Here is a 15,334-nt window from a genome sequence, read left to right as displayed (position 1 = left end):
TTAAGAGGGCAGAAGACTCCTTGATAGGCTGGTGGGACATTGGTTCATTAGCCTCAAGCCCTATAACCACTAGAATCAGCCCCACATGCTGTTGCCCCTTCTTCCTTGTTTTCAGTGCCATTGCACCTGCCCTTGAAGATAATGTGCAAGTTTGGGCATGACGAGTTATCTCTAATGACCCAGTCAGATATGATTTTGTTGCATGTCTTCTCATTTTTATCGTCTATCCTATGCCACGAGCATTTCTAAAAAGGCAATAATTTCCTAAGTAAGAGAGCAAGATTTGTTGGTCTGTCTGGATGGTTTTCTTTTGAAATAATCAGGCTGTCTGCTCTCTGAAGGGTGTCTTCCCAGCTGGGAAACTGTCACCTGTCACTCTTGGGTTCATCACTAGAGAACATCTTGTCTTGCTGTGTTCTGGACTGTGATGTGATGCCCAAGTCCCCTGGTCTTGAGGCTCTGCTGACTGTAAGGAAGGTTTAGGTGGTATCTCCATCCTTTCAATAAAATCCCCTTTACAAAACTGGAGCTAAGGTCTCTTATTACACTCAGCTGGGACCTTTTTTTTTTTTTTTTTGCAGGAGTGTTTTTTTCATTAGCCTTAAGAATAATGACAAGCCAGTGTTACACAGGTCAACCCAGAAATGAGTTCCTGGTTTGCTGGCCTTCAGTGAGTGGTTTTGTTCAATGGGAATCGAACTGGTTTATTTGGATAGTTCTGGCTCTGAGTTCTGTTGTGTCTCTTTCTAATTGGTGACCTTGAGAAAATCATCAGCCTTCATTTTCTTACCTTCATTTCCTCACCTGCAAATTGGAGACAATAATAAGTACCTCCTTGGGGTGGTGTGAATACCCTCTGTGTTCAGGATCTACCGCAATGTTTTTCACATTCTTAATGCAATAGATATTCAATGTAATTTCCCCTTTTCTCCCCCTTGTGTTTGATGTAAGGTCTTATTGTGTTTTGTTTTGATTTAATTTTCTTTTGATCTTAATAATTCAAGTGTTTTGTTACCATGGGATTTTATAGGTAAAAATCAAGTGTCAAGAGAGTTGAGAAGAGAATGAGGTTTTAGTGACACCAGGGCTCAGGGACCAGTTAAGTAAAGAGGTGGGAAGAGTACAGAAGTTTCCAGAGTGAATGAATCTTTAAGGAAATGCTGGATTGTTAGACACAGGGCTCCTTTTATTCAGAGGCAACTACAGCATGGCAGGGGAAAAAGTACCATGGAAATGTTTAGAAATATGTTTTCCAAACAAGGCTGGACTCAAGCCAAACTGGTATCTAGGTGCTATTCCATCCATTCATTTATTATCCATTGAATCATCTATGTCCCAAATATTTACTTAGCGCTTTGGGTGTGCTAGGCACTACCTCAGTCCTTGCCTCAAAGAGCTCATGGTAGGGTGGAGGAATGGTAATTGTATACCACGTGATGCCTGTCTCTAACTAAAGCAATGAAGATAAAGCTACATTTATTAAATATCTTAAGAGCAGCCGTTTCTTTTCAGTATTTGTCCCCCACCCCAATCCATCTTCCCTTCTTCTGGGGCATAAAAAATGGTACCTGGAGAAAGATGGGATGTCCCACTTTCTCTTGCAGCTTGGTGTCACTGAGTTCTCTCCATTGGAATTTGAGCAAAAATGATGGGTATCCTGTGCTTAAAAGGAAATCCTTTGCTGTGAATTTTCCCCTCTTCCTTTCCCTCTATCTGCAATGCCAAACAACCTTGGAAGGCTTTGTCGAGGATTACAGAACCTCCCTGCTTGCTTGCTTTCTGGGATGACTTCACGGAACAGAGCTGGCCACCTGCCCTGGGCTGGCACACGAGAAAGCAGTGAACTTCCAAGTACTTTAAACCACTGAATTTGGTTATCTCTTTATTATATCTTCTATTGTAACAAGTTAAGTAATCATGAGTCTTTTTGAGGTTCTAAAATAACTCAAAATAATATGAACGTCATTGGTCTGGCAGAAACTTAGAAGATTTTGCTGGTCATGTGAGAGTCCTGAAGATACAGGAGTCTGGATCCAATCTCAACTCCAGAACACTTTTGTATCTAAGATTTTATACCATCCCAAAGGAAAATAAATTCTCAAGTCTTCAGATACCAAAGTCACGATCCAATCTTCTTTTTCCAGGGCCTTCCCTCCTTTGCTAGTCTAAGATTTGCAAAAATCAATGAGGAAGCAAGTGAGCAAGTATCTATACTTGACATATAAGTGGATCAGCTTTCTCTTGGTGGTGGTGGGGAGTGTTGGATATACGATTTGGGGGCAACAATGGAAGCAATGGAAAAGCCAGTATCTGACCATTCAAAACCATGCTTGAGAAGACAGTGCCAGGAAAAATGGAGGGTCATCTTGTATACTTAATCCAGGCATCCCAGGAGCTACCACCTTTAGACAAGCAGCCTCATCCTAGCCCCAGCCGAAACCTCCTCCTCTGCACCTTGTATTGTCAGAGTCAGCCTTTCTATGGTTCTCAAAGATCAGTGGCCAATATAATCTACAAAAATGGAAGACCCTCCCCACTTACTCATGAGTAATGAATTCATTTACTCATTCATTAATCCCATAGTTACTGAGCACTTATTTTATGCCAGGGAGATTGTAGATGTGTATTTTCGTGGGCATGTAGCTGAGAAACCCTGCCCAAGAAAGACAGGAGTAGAATGTGTGTGCAGAGGCACAATACAGGTGCAAGGAAGATAGGAGATGCAGCAGGAACCAATACAGGCACAGCACAAGGCAGGTGTCTCCTGTCACTCAGCAGCCTGTGTCTAGTGTGATAAAGGCGTGTGATTAATTACACATAGAGACCCATAGGTATGTTCCCTCACTTGCTAATTGCAATTAGTCGCAGGAGTACTGAACATATTGCTTTTCCTGAATGTCAGGACATTTCATTGGATTCCCCTTGGTTCTCTGAGAAGCCACAATTAACTTCACTAATTATTCCCTTCACCACATGTGCTTCACTTAATGTAGAATCAAACTAATGAATGTTAATCTTTTAAAAACTTTTTTTTTTCTAAAAGCCATCTTGGCTGCCATCCAGTTAACACCAACAGTGTTTCCTTAGACAAAACCGTGAATATCATCAAGTCCATCCCAGGCTGGTGGAAGAGAGAAAGCAAACTTCAGTTTCAAGAATGTGTTCATTTCTTCTCCAGGGAGGAAGAGGCTCTCTGCTCTGGCCAAAAGCCAGGTGGCGCTTTCAGTTGGATATGCTTGGAAAGATTTTGTAACTGGCCAAGCAGGTGTCTCTGCAGCCACCCACCCACAGCACCTGATACTGGTGGGGAGTTGGGAAACCAGAGATGTATACCAAAGACTAGGCTAGGGATGCAGGACAACTTAAAAATGCACAAAACCCTGCTCTGATGCCAGCAATACACCTAGAGTTGAGCAGGGGACTTCCCTGTCTCTATGATCTAGGTAACTTCTTCCTCCTTAAACTCCTATGATTTTTGTCAAGATTTCTATGAATCTCTCTCTCTGTCTGTGTGTGTGTGTGTGTGTGTGTGTGTGTGTGTGTGTGTGTGTGTAAGGGAAGACTTACTTGCTCATGGCTTTTCCTATATCCGTGTATCTTGCCTCTTCCCCACATTGTGTTTATTCAGGTGTGAAACTCAAAAGCTTCTTTGATTTTCACACACACACACACACACGCACACACTTTCCCAAAGCATTCATGACAACATGAGGACAAGATAGTAGATGAATTTATATTACACCCTGACCCCCCCACAGACAAGCGCAGATAGAGAAGCTGACATCCCTCTCTGAAGACATCCTTTAGGCATTCCTCTCCATGGAGTTCTTCACCCTGTCTAGTTCCAGCTGAGCCCAACTGGTGAGAAAGAACGCACTTTGCTCTGCTGCAAAGCATTTGCATTGTCCTCCGGAACCTTGATGATTCTTCTGCCTCAAGTGTACTCATCAATTTTTCTTCTTAAAGATCAGGAGGGGCTTCCTAGGTGGCACAGTGGTTGAGAATCCGCCTGCCAATGCAGGGGACATGGGTTCCATCCCTGCCCCAGGAAGACCCCACATGCCGTGGAGCAACTAAGCCTGTGCGCCACAACTATTGAGCCTGTACTTTAGAGCCCGTGAGCCACAACTATTGAGCCCATGTGCTGCAACTACTGAAGCCCATGTGCCTAGAGCCCGTGCTCCGCAACAAGAGAAGCCATGGCAATGAGGAGCCCACGCACCACAATGAAGAGTAGCTCCTACTAACTAAAAGAAAGCCCATGCACAGCAAAAAAAGACCCAACACAGCCAGTAAAATAAATAAATAAATTTATTAAAAAAATAAAATAAAATAAAGATCAGGAGGAAGAGGGAGAGGTGAGAGAGAATACTCTTTTCAACAGGAATTCTTGTGCGAGCTGCTATGAGAATACTTCTTTTTATGTCATCAATACCACAATGCATTCTCCTAATTGCTACTTAAAATACCTGGCACTCCAGTGAGCTTTTTAATATGTCCCCTTTATTGAGTGTTGCTGTAACCTTGTGAGCCAGGCAGGGCAGCCATGTCTCATGGCCACATTTTGCAGGTTAGGAAACTGAGCCTCCAGGTGGTGCATGCCCAGGTGGGCATAGCTTGATTTGGTAAAATGTTCTTTCTGCCTCATCTGGCTCTAAGATGGCTGTGTCTTGGGGGTATAGGAGGGATCAGGAAGTGGTGAACCAGTAAGAACCTGGGCTCTTCTCTCTCTCATTCCTCTCCAAATTCCAACTTGTTTTGAGGCAATGCTCCCAGGTACATGGGGCAGAATGTGAGAACAGCCAACTTGCATTGCGTTATTTGCAGTTTCTCAGCCTTCACCCTATGGAAATTTTATGCAAGATAATTCTTTATCGTCGGTGGAGGGAGATGCTGTATGATGTGTGGCAGCATCCCTGATCTCCACTCACAAGATGCCAATAGGATCCCTGCTCCCAATCTTGTGAGAATCAAAAATTTCTCCCGACATCGCCAAGCGTCCTCTAGGGAGACAAAATCACCTGTGGTTAGGAGCTATTTGAGTTATCATCACACACCCATTGTCATGGTGGTTTCTTGTCTTCATGACCTATACCGTGGATAATCGGCCATGCTGAGCATCTCAGAAAAGAGGTGTAAATCATGCACGGCATATGGTAAAGAAAATGGATTTGAACCTCGTGTTCCTTTTTCACTGGAAAAAGGACATGTGCCTTCACTCTGCTGAAGACAAAGGTAGATCAATATGCCACCCCTCTCCATGGCAAGAGCTCTTCTGGTGGTGCATCGCTGCTGACGGCTCTGACTTTTACAACAAATGGCCCAAGCAGTGCCAAGAACCACGCGTCAGTCCATTTAAGGAAAAGACGGCATATTTGAAAAGCTTGACGCTGTGAAGGCATAAATTGTAGGGAGAGACAAATGGGAGCTGGAGAGATTTATAAATGTGGCAGACGGTAATCCTGGTATTTTGTGTTAATTGTTTTTCTCAGGCAGGAGACCTCCTGTGATTTACATTCTGGAGCGGGGCGGGGTGTGGGGGGTGGTTGACGGACTGAGCCAGACAGCTTGTCACCTCCGGAAAAGATGAGTGGGGACGTGACAGCTGCCTTGGAAGCTCTTATTCATTCCAGAGCTTCAGGGGTGCTGTCACGTGCCTGGGGGGAGGCCAAGCGGGAGGAGCAGAGGCCTGTACCCAGTAGCTGAACAGAAGAATTGAAGAATAGGTGGCAAAATCCCTTCCATCCAAGAGCTCAGAAGTGATGTGCAAATGACAGGGGGAGGGCACCAGACAGATTCAGCGCTTCCTGCAAGTGGGAACCCGCCGTACTGGGCGGTGGGTGGGGGGAAGGGCAGTTAGAGACCTCCGAAGGAACAGAGGGTGTTCGTTCAGACCAGGAAAACCTTTGATCAGTGCGGAAGTGTGGATTTAATCCTTACTCACCTGGTACAGCTGATGAGGAATCAGGAAAAGGTCACAGTGTCTCCCTTGAGTCAGTGTGTTCCTTTACTTTAGTCTTTCCAGAGGCACTTTACCCAGAAGCTATTGCTCCTTTCCCCAGACTGCAGGGATGAGCTAGGTCCCTCCTTCACAGAGTGGAGCTCAGTCAGACTGGGCCACCTGCAGACTCGAGCAGAATCATGGTGGGTCCTGGGCACAGAGGCTCTGGAAACCAGCCAGAAGCAGTAGCAAGAGACGTTTACTGCTCAACGTGTGGTTGGGACTGGACCAAGGAGCCATCGGGGTTGTCAGACCCTTAGTAAGAGATGTAGTCAGGGAAGTGGTGGCATTGACAGGGCAAGGTGGCCTCGTAGGGCAGCATCATGTCAGCCTGGCCAAAGCTGGAGCCATGTTTCCAGTATCTTCTTCACTGTGAGATTTGGGTCAGAGTGGGCCCAAGAGGACTTTGTGTGGATTTGGAAGGTGGCAGCGCAACAGCAGACATTCCTTCCAGAAGGCAATCCAGGTCATCCGTGGTGACAGATGGACACCCAGGGGTCCAGTGGACCCTGGCTTGGCTTGTTCTCCAGCCTGTGCCCAGCTTGTTCTACTCACTGATGGCCTCTCTGACCAATAGCAGCCCAGGTTCACCACAGGTGCATGGCGTTGACCCACCAAGCAGCTCCACAGACTCTCTAGGAGTCCCCCTGCCAGGTCCTCCTCCGCAGCCGGGTGGCCTGGCCTCTACACCTCCCTCCCAGTTAGCTCCGCTCATCTGCCTGTACCAGCAGGACCTCAGGTGGGCTGGTCAGTAACTATTTCTTTGATCTTCTGACTCCTTCCAAACTTCACTTTACTGGCTTCTCCCACATTTGCATCTCATTCCTTTGATAAAACTCTTAGCTCCGTCCTGCTTAGAGCGCTGTGTTTCCTCCACTGGGCCCGACTGACACAGTGGGGCGGCATCCTCTAAAGTCTGGTTGCCTTTTTTGTGAGAGTCAAACAGTCGCCCATGTACAGTTATCCCGTAGTATCCATGGGGGACTGGTTCCAGGAACCCCACAGATACCAAAATCCACAGCTACTCAAACCTCTTATATAACATGGTATCGTATTTACATATAATCTACACATACTCCCATAGACTTTGTCACCTCTACATTACTCAAACTATCTAATCCTGTGAAAATACTATGTAAATGGTTATACATACAATGTAAATCCTATGTAAATAGTTGCCAGAGTGTGGCAAGTTCAAGTTTTGCTTTTTGGAACTTCCTGGAATTTTGTTTTTTGGACTATTTTCAAGCTCTGGTGGGTTGTAGCTGTGGATACAGAACTATAGATATGCGGAGCTGAGTGTACTCCAAGGAGACCAGACTGCCTGAAAAGTGGGTGTGGGGCAGCCCCGGAAACATTTCTTAAGGAAAAATGATCCCAACATTCATTCACTCATTCATTCATTCATTCTGTTCATCAATAGAAAGGAGAGGGCTGTGCCAGGGAATGTGCTAGAAATGCAATGTTAATTGGTGCCTAAAACAGATACGGCCACTTTCCTCAGAGAGTTGAGAGTTTACAGTGGATGGCAGAAAATTAACAAATAATCAGCATGTAATTATAAACTATAGTTTGTTTATCATGTGGCACCTATCACAAACGCATGAGGCTATGGGATATAGTCTAGGTGAGAGTGAGACCTGTTTAAATGAGGGCGACTGGGAAGGGTCCTCTGAGGAGTTGAGGTTCAGGCCAGTTCTTGCGACAGAAGATGGATGCAGCCGCCGGAAGCGTGTATGTTCTGGGCTGAGGGGACAGTGTGAGTGAAGGCCCTGAGTGAGGGCAGAGGCACATGACAGAGTCATGGGAGAACAGCAAGGGCATTGTGTGTAATTGTGACAAGCTCTCCGAAAAACATCAGCTTCAAGCCAGAACAGTGAGGCCCGAGACCCCCAGAACTCCTGCAAGCAGTTGGTGTGGACCCACAGGAAACCAGAACATGGAGCTGAGGCTCAGGGAGAGGAGAGAACGTTTGTGAGGAGGGAATCAGGACTGGGATCCGGACCAGGGCTGCCGCTGGTCCATGTGATGCCTTTGTGCGAAGCAGAAACGCCTCTTCCTGAGAGACAGAAGCCGGGGCTGGGGCTCTTGGCTTGGCCAGCGGAGCCCAGGCTGGATGTCGGCTCCCACTTCAGTGGGGCCGGGCCTGCGTCCCCACGGGCTGCAGCGGGGCCTGGCCTGCGTCCCCATGCGCTGCAGCAGGGCCCGGCCTGCATCACCACGTGCAGCACCTGATGGAGATGATGAGTGTGTGCTCAGCTGCCTGAGGCCAGAAGGATTTCTAAGTCTCTTGCTAAAGAGGGATTTGGTGAGTATCCCACATCTGACTCTGTGGGGGCACGTAGCGCCCCGCGTACCTAAGCTAAGTGTCGAGTCAGCTGGCATTTCTGCTGGCGCTATTGTTCATCTCAATTAATTTCTTTGGTCCCTTCAAAGGCTTTGGGGGCCCTATTCATGTGATGTGCAGAAACCAGATAAGCCCCCTCCGCCCGTTAAGATCTTCATGCTAGGCCTCCAGCAGCACATACGCCGCTGGGATGATCTCGGGTTGGGGTGAACCTGTCAGTCTCTATAGCAGGGAAAAGAGGTGAAAGGGGGACTAACATTTACTGACCCTTACTACGTACCTGGTTGTTAGACACTTTACCTACACTTGCGATTTAACTCACATAACTATTCACGAAGCAGGTATTTCCAACCGCTTATGACTTGGGAAGATGTAGTAGCTAACTTGCCGCTGTCTCGGTAAGTGCTAGGATGGGATCTGGTCCCAGTTCTATCTTATCGGGAGTCTGTGTGAAGAAAGTAAGAGCAGATGCCTTTGGAATTGCTGTAAGAAAGCAGTTTGGAAATAGACTTAGGTGGTGGTGGGCCTCTGACATTGGGTAGATTCCTTTATCCACCTGTGCCAATGAGGTATCTGAATTTCTCTGGGATGAGGAGTCCTGGGTGAGGAAATGTGCAGATCAATGTACTATAACTGGCACTTGCTTGGCCAGGAAGCTACTACCTAAAAGAAAGGAATTCTCTCTGAACACAGCCTTTGTTTACTCTCCCCTGCTCATGTCAGTCTTACTGTCAGTGTTTCTGATGTGCTCTTGGGACACTGGTGCCTGTCAGAGAGGAAAGCCATGTAAGAATCTGCGTGTCAGCTTGGGAACAATTCCTGGGGCTGTACAATATAATCATTCCCAATTGATGTCGAACTTGGACCTGGAGCACTTGGCCTCTGACTGAATTCAGTTTCTTGACCTTATTTATGAGAAGAAAAAAAGGAGGCCATGTGTCTGAGCAGATTATGTATCCTTGAGCTGACAAGGCCACAGCACTGCCAGATCACCGCCCTGTAGGTTATCAAGAAGAGAAAAAACACTTGCTGTCAGTGTGCAGGTGCTGAAGCATCACAAGGGATTCCCCCACCTCCCTGAGCTGGCCCAGAGCCGGCTTTTTGACTTTATGTTGGTTTTGGTTGCTTTCTCTGTGACATTCTCTAGGGGAGGAATCTGAACCGAGGGCTTTCTTGCTTCTGGGCATACAACCTCAAGTTTGAGAAGCAAAATGTCATAATGTCATAGTGTGTGTGTGTGTGTGTGTGTGTGTGTGTGTGTGTGAAGGTGGTGTGCATGTAGTGGAGAGAACCATCCATCTACTTTGATCCAAAAGAAATCTGGGGTAGATACAAATCAAACACCCACATGCTTCTTGTCTGTTATAATAACTCCTATCCAGATGTCAGCAGCCTTAAAAAGCTGCCCGAGGGGTGAACAGTTGGGCTCTATTTGCCAATCACTGCATATGGATGAGACCAGATAGTCTCACTTTTATTTGTCCTTCCCTAGAGGTTTGAAAAAGATACTTACCTGCTGAGTGCTACCTCCCTGGAGGATTCTTGAGATAGAAGCAAGCAGTCAGGCATGAGGACAGCTTCATGTCCATTTTGCTGGTCATTCAGATAAACGTTATGACCCAGGGAAAGTGTTGAGTCATGTTATTTCCTTTTGGTGACTTGAAATATGACAGCGAGGAAGGAGTGATTTCCCCGAGTTATAGCAGGTTGGCAGGTACAGGGGAATAGAGCCTGACTTAGAGGACAAAACAGAAAAGTAGATTTTATCTTAATTGTAACTTCTTCTAGACATGACAGAACTTTTGCCGGGCAGCTACTCAGTATTAGAGGCCTTTGCCTTCCCCCAAATTCTTGTAGTTAGCCTGATGCTACCAACTCACAGAGACCTCCCCTTGCTGCCTAAGATAATGTAGTCACCTATCTGTGGTCCTTTCCTAGCTCCCTGTGCCCTGCCCTCTGAACAATATAGGTCACAGTGATAGAACCCAACTCAACCTAAACTACTCAATAAAAGGGACTTGACCCATGTACTAGGCAGTTCAGGGATGATCAGATATAAGAGACCAAATCCAGTTAGGTTTTAGGATACTTAGTCCATCTATTAGAATGTGTCTGCTTCTTTCACGTGTCTCTACAGGCTCTCCCCACTGGGTGGTCCATGATAGCTTCAAGTTTACATCCCACCAGTTGGCAGATCGTAGTGGAAAAAGTGTTCTTTCCTAATATAACAGTACCCACACCTGATGCCCTTGGCTCTGAAGAGGCTGACTCAGGATGATGTACACACCTGAAACAGAACCAGTTTCTGTGGGCAGGTGAGGCTATATCCTCATTGGCCAGCCTGGGTTCCCAGCCTACTGCTAGAATCTGAGAGCAGAGCTCTCTAATGACAGGGACTACAAATGGGAGAGGAGATGCAGTCATCAGAAGGGAAAATGGATGCCAGGCAGACAAAGCTATAAAGTGTTTACTATAATAGCATTTTTCATAATTTGCCATTTTATATTTCGAAAAGACAAAGATGTCTGTGACCTCCAACAAGTCTATAAGTTCCCTTTTTCCATTGGGCCCTCTTCTGGTTTGGGAGTTACCTTCCAGAAACTCCATATCCTCTTTCATCACACTCTTCAAGATCCTCTAGTCCTCACGGTATCTCAAGATCTTCTGGAGGTCCTGCCAAATCTTTCTTGCTCTCTGTTGACCTCATATTCTGTATTCCCATTGGAAATGGAGAGTGGCTCACAGTATTGCTCCATCAGCTGATACTCAGGTCTCAAAATCTTTATGTATAAATCCTCAGGTTAAATAAGTCTGATTCTATAAACTATTTCATAGAACTACAGTTTTTAATAAAATGGTAAGGGAAGACCTTAAGAGCAAGTCACAGTTGTACAGAGATAAGAAGAAGGTGTATTAGACAGGGTCTCGGCAAGAAGTAGTTGGCCAGCTCAAGGAGTATCTTAAGAAAGTTTCATGAAAAGATAGTTTACAATGATGAGCTGAAGGAAACTAGGAGTGATGGTGAAGCCCTCAAAGACTATGACCGGCAAGAAATGAGCACCCCCTCCCCCCAGTCTTGAAGGTGCTTTATGACAGTTGCAGCAGCAAGAGAGGGTTTGCTTAGCACGAGCTGTGGCCTGGAATGGGGATCATAGCCACTGCCAAACTGTGGCTGGCAAGGAGGGAGCTGAGGGAGGAAATACCCCAACTTTCTTTCTCCCAAGCTTCTCATTCTTGTCAGTGCTTCCTATTGGTCAACCCAAACAAACGAAAAAGCAAGGGAGCCTGGGTGACATTGTCCACAGAGGTCAGCCTCCTGAGGCTGAGCAGTAGACAGTGGAGAGTGGATCTGGAGGGACGGAGAACAGTGAATATCCAGCACAGGACTTGAGCAAGCTAGCTCTATCCACGAGAGAACACATTCAATTGTTCTAAGATCTGAGTGTGCCTGGGCACGCTGAGGAATGGCGAGAGGGTTGAGTGGCTGGAGGGGAATGAGTGGAGGAGGAATTATTTTTGAAGATTCAGAAGATATTCTTAGCTTTGACAGTATATCCAATGACAGTGTCTCCAATATACAGCACAATGAATCTGACCATTGCTACCTGGAATGTTACAACTGATAGAGATTTTGACTTGTTGCATCAACACAGTTGCACCGCATCACCCTTCATTTTTAAATTGCCAGCTGCTGTGTGTATGTCTGTGTCAGGGTGGGAGGCAGGGAGGCTCAAAACACTAGCTCGGGTTACCTCCTTCTGTTCAGCTCCAGCTGATCAGGAGGGCAGAGGGCCAGGAAGAGATAGGTGGGCCCCATCAACTCACTGTATGGCTGTTTCCAAACAAGGGAGCTAAAACTCTCATGGACTAGAGAGTGGGAAGAAAACTGTAGGGAGACAGGCCTTGAAGACCTAAGCTTCATTTTTTTCCTGGCCTCTAACATCTCTGCATCTCCAGTATCTCTTGCCTGTTAGTTTCTGGTCCAGGCATGCCAGGAGCAGCATTTCCATAAGAGGAAGTTGATTCCTTCCTGTTTTTTTTTTTTTTTATTTTATTTTATTTTATTTTTTTGGGGGTACACCAGGTTCAATCAACTGTTTTTATACACATATCCCCATATTCCCTCCCTTCCTTGACGCCCCCCCCTCGAGTCCCCCCCACCCTCCCTGCCCCAGTCCTCTAAGGCATCTTCCATCCTCGAGTTGGACTCCCTTTGTTATACAACAACTTCCCACTGACTATTTTACAGTTGGTAGTATATATATGTCTGTGCTACTCTCTCGCTTCTTCTCAGTTTCCCCTTCACCCCCCGCCCCCTCCCATACCTCGAGTTCTCCAGTCCATTCTCTGTATCTGCTTCCTTGTTCTTGTCACTGAGTTCATCAGTACCATTTTTAGATTCCGTATATGTGAGTTAGCATACAATATTTGTCCTTCTCTTTCTGACTTACTTCACTCTGTATGACAGATTGTAGTTCTATCCACCTCATTACATATAGCTCCATCTCATCCCTTTTTATAGCTGAGTAATATTCCATTGTGTATACATGCCACATCTTCTGTATCCATTCATTTGTTGATGGGCATTTAGGTTGCTTCCATGTCCTGGCTATTGTAAAGAGTGCTGCAATAAACATTATGGTACAAGTTTCTTTTGGGATTATGGTTTTCTTTGGGTATATGCCCAGGAGTGGGATGACTGGATCATATGGTAGTTCTATTTGTAGTTTTTTAAGGAACCTCCAAATTGTTTTCCATAGTGGCTGTACCAACTTACATTCCCACCAACAGTGCAGGAGAGTTCCCTTTTCTCCACACCCTCTCCAACATTTGTTGTTTCCAGACTTTGTGATGATGGCCATTCTGATTGGTGTGAGGTGATACCTCATTGTGGCTTTGACTTGCATTTCTCTGATGATGAGTGATGTTGAGCATCTTTTCATGTGTTTGTTGGCCATCTGTATGTCTTCTTTGGAGAAATGTCTATTTAGGTCTTCTGCCCATTTGTGGATTGGGTTATTTGCTTTTTTGGTATGAAGCTGCATGAGCTGCTTGTATATTTTGGAGGTTAATCCTTTGTCCGTTGTTTCATAGGCAATTATTTTTTCCCATTCTGAGGGTTGCCTTTTAGTCTTGTTTATGGTTTCTTTTGCTGTGCAAAAGCTTTTAAGTTTCATGAGGTCCCATTCATTTATTCTTGATTTTATTTCCATGATTCTAGGAGGTGGGTCAAAAAGGATGTTGCTTTGATGTATGTCAAAGAGTGTTCTGCCTATGTTTTCCTCTAGGAGTTTGATAGTGTCTGGCCTTACATGTAGGTCTTTAATCCATTTTGAGTTTATTTTTGTGTATGGTGTTAGGAAGTGTTCTAATTTCATTCTTTTACATGTTGCTGTCCAATTTTCCCAGCACCACTTATTGACGAGGCTGTCTTTTTTCCATTGTATACTCGTGCCTCCTTTGTCAAAGATAAGGTGCCCATAAGTGTTTGGGCTTACTTCTGAGTTCTCTATTCTATTCCATTGATCTTCCTTTCTATTTTTGTGCCAGTACCATACTGTCTTGATCACTATGGCCTTGTAGTATAGTTTGAAGTCAGGAAGCCTGATTCCACCTACTCCATTTTTCCTTCTCAAGATTGCTTTGGCTATTCGGGGTCTTTTGCGTTTCCATACAAATCGTAAGATTTCTTGCTCTAGTCTGTGAAAAATGCCATTGGTAATTTGATCGGGATTGCATTGAATCTGTAAATTGCTTTGGGTAGTACACTCATTTTCACGATATTGATTCTTCCAATCCAGGAACATGGTAGGTCCCTCCATCTGTTTGTGTCATCTTTGATTTCTTTCATCAATGTCTTAAAGTTTTCTGCATACAGATCTTTTGCCTCCTTAGGCAGGTTTATTCCTAGGTATTTTATTCTTTTTGTTGCAATGGTGAATGGGAGAGTTTCCTTAATTTCTCTTTCTGCTCTTCCGTTGTTAGTGTATAGGAATGCAAGAGATTTCTGTGCATTAATTTTGTATCCTGCTACTTTACTAAACTCATCAATTAGTGCTAGCAGTTTTCTGGTAGAGTCTTTAGGGTTTTCTATATATAGTATCATGTCATCTGCAAAGAGTGATAATTTTACTTCTTCTTTTCCAATTTGGATTCCTTTAATTTCTTTTTCTTCTCTGATTGCTGTGGCTAACACTTCCAAAACTATGTTGAATAACAGTGGTGAGAGTGGACACCCTTGTCTTGTTCCTGTTCTTAGAGGGAATTCTTCCAGTTTTTCACCATTGAGAACAATGTTGGCTTTTGGTTTGTTATATATGGCTTTTATGATGTTGAGGTAATTTCCTTCTATGCCCATTTTCTGGAGAGCTTTTATCATAAATGGATGTTGAACTTTGTCAAAAGCTTTTTCTGCATCTATTGAAATGATCATATGGTTTTTATCCTTCAATTTGTTGATATGATGTATCACATTGATTGATTTGCGTCTATTGAAGAATCCTTGCATCCCAGGGATAAACCCCACTTGATTGTGGTGTATGATTTTTTTAATGTGCTGTTGCAGTCTGTTAGCTAGTATTTTGTTGAGGATTTTTGCATCTATATTCATCAGTGATATTGGTCTGTAGTTTTCTTTTTTGGTGACATCCTTGCCTGGTTTTGGTATCAGGGTGATGGTAGCCTCGTAGAATGAGTTTGGGAGTGCTCCGCCTTCTGCAATATTTTGGAAGAGTTTGAGAAGGATAGGTGTTAACTCTTCTCGAAATGTTTGATAGAATTCGCCTGTGAATCCATCTGGTCCTGGGCTTTTGTGTGTTGGGAGATTTTTAATCACTGCCTCAATTTCTGTACTTGTGATTGGTCTGTTCATGGTTTCTATTTCTTCCTGGTTCAGTCTTGGAAGATTGTATTTTTCTAAGAATGTATCCATTTCTTCCAGGTTATCCAATTGATTGGCATATAGTTGCTTGTAGTAGTCTCTCATG

The sequence above is a fragment of the Hippopotamus amphibius genome, chromosome 5 (genome assembly GCF_030028045.1).
Source record: "Hippopotamus amphibius kiboko isolate mHipAmp2 chromosome 5, mHipAmp2.hap2, whole genome shotgun sequence".
In the NCBI taxonomy this organism is placed as follows: domain Eukaryota; kingdom Metazoa; phylum Chordata; class Mammalia; order Artiodactyla; family Hippopotamidae; genus Hippopotamus; species Hippopotamus amphibius.
This window is presented reverse-complemented; position numbering follows the sequence as displayed.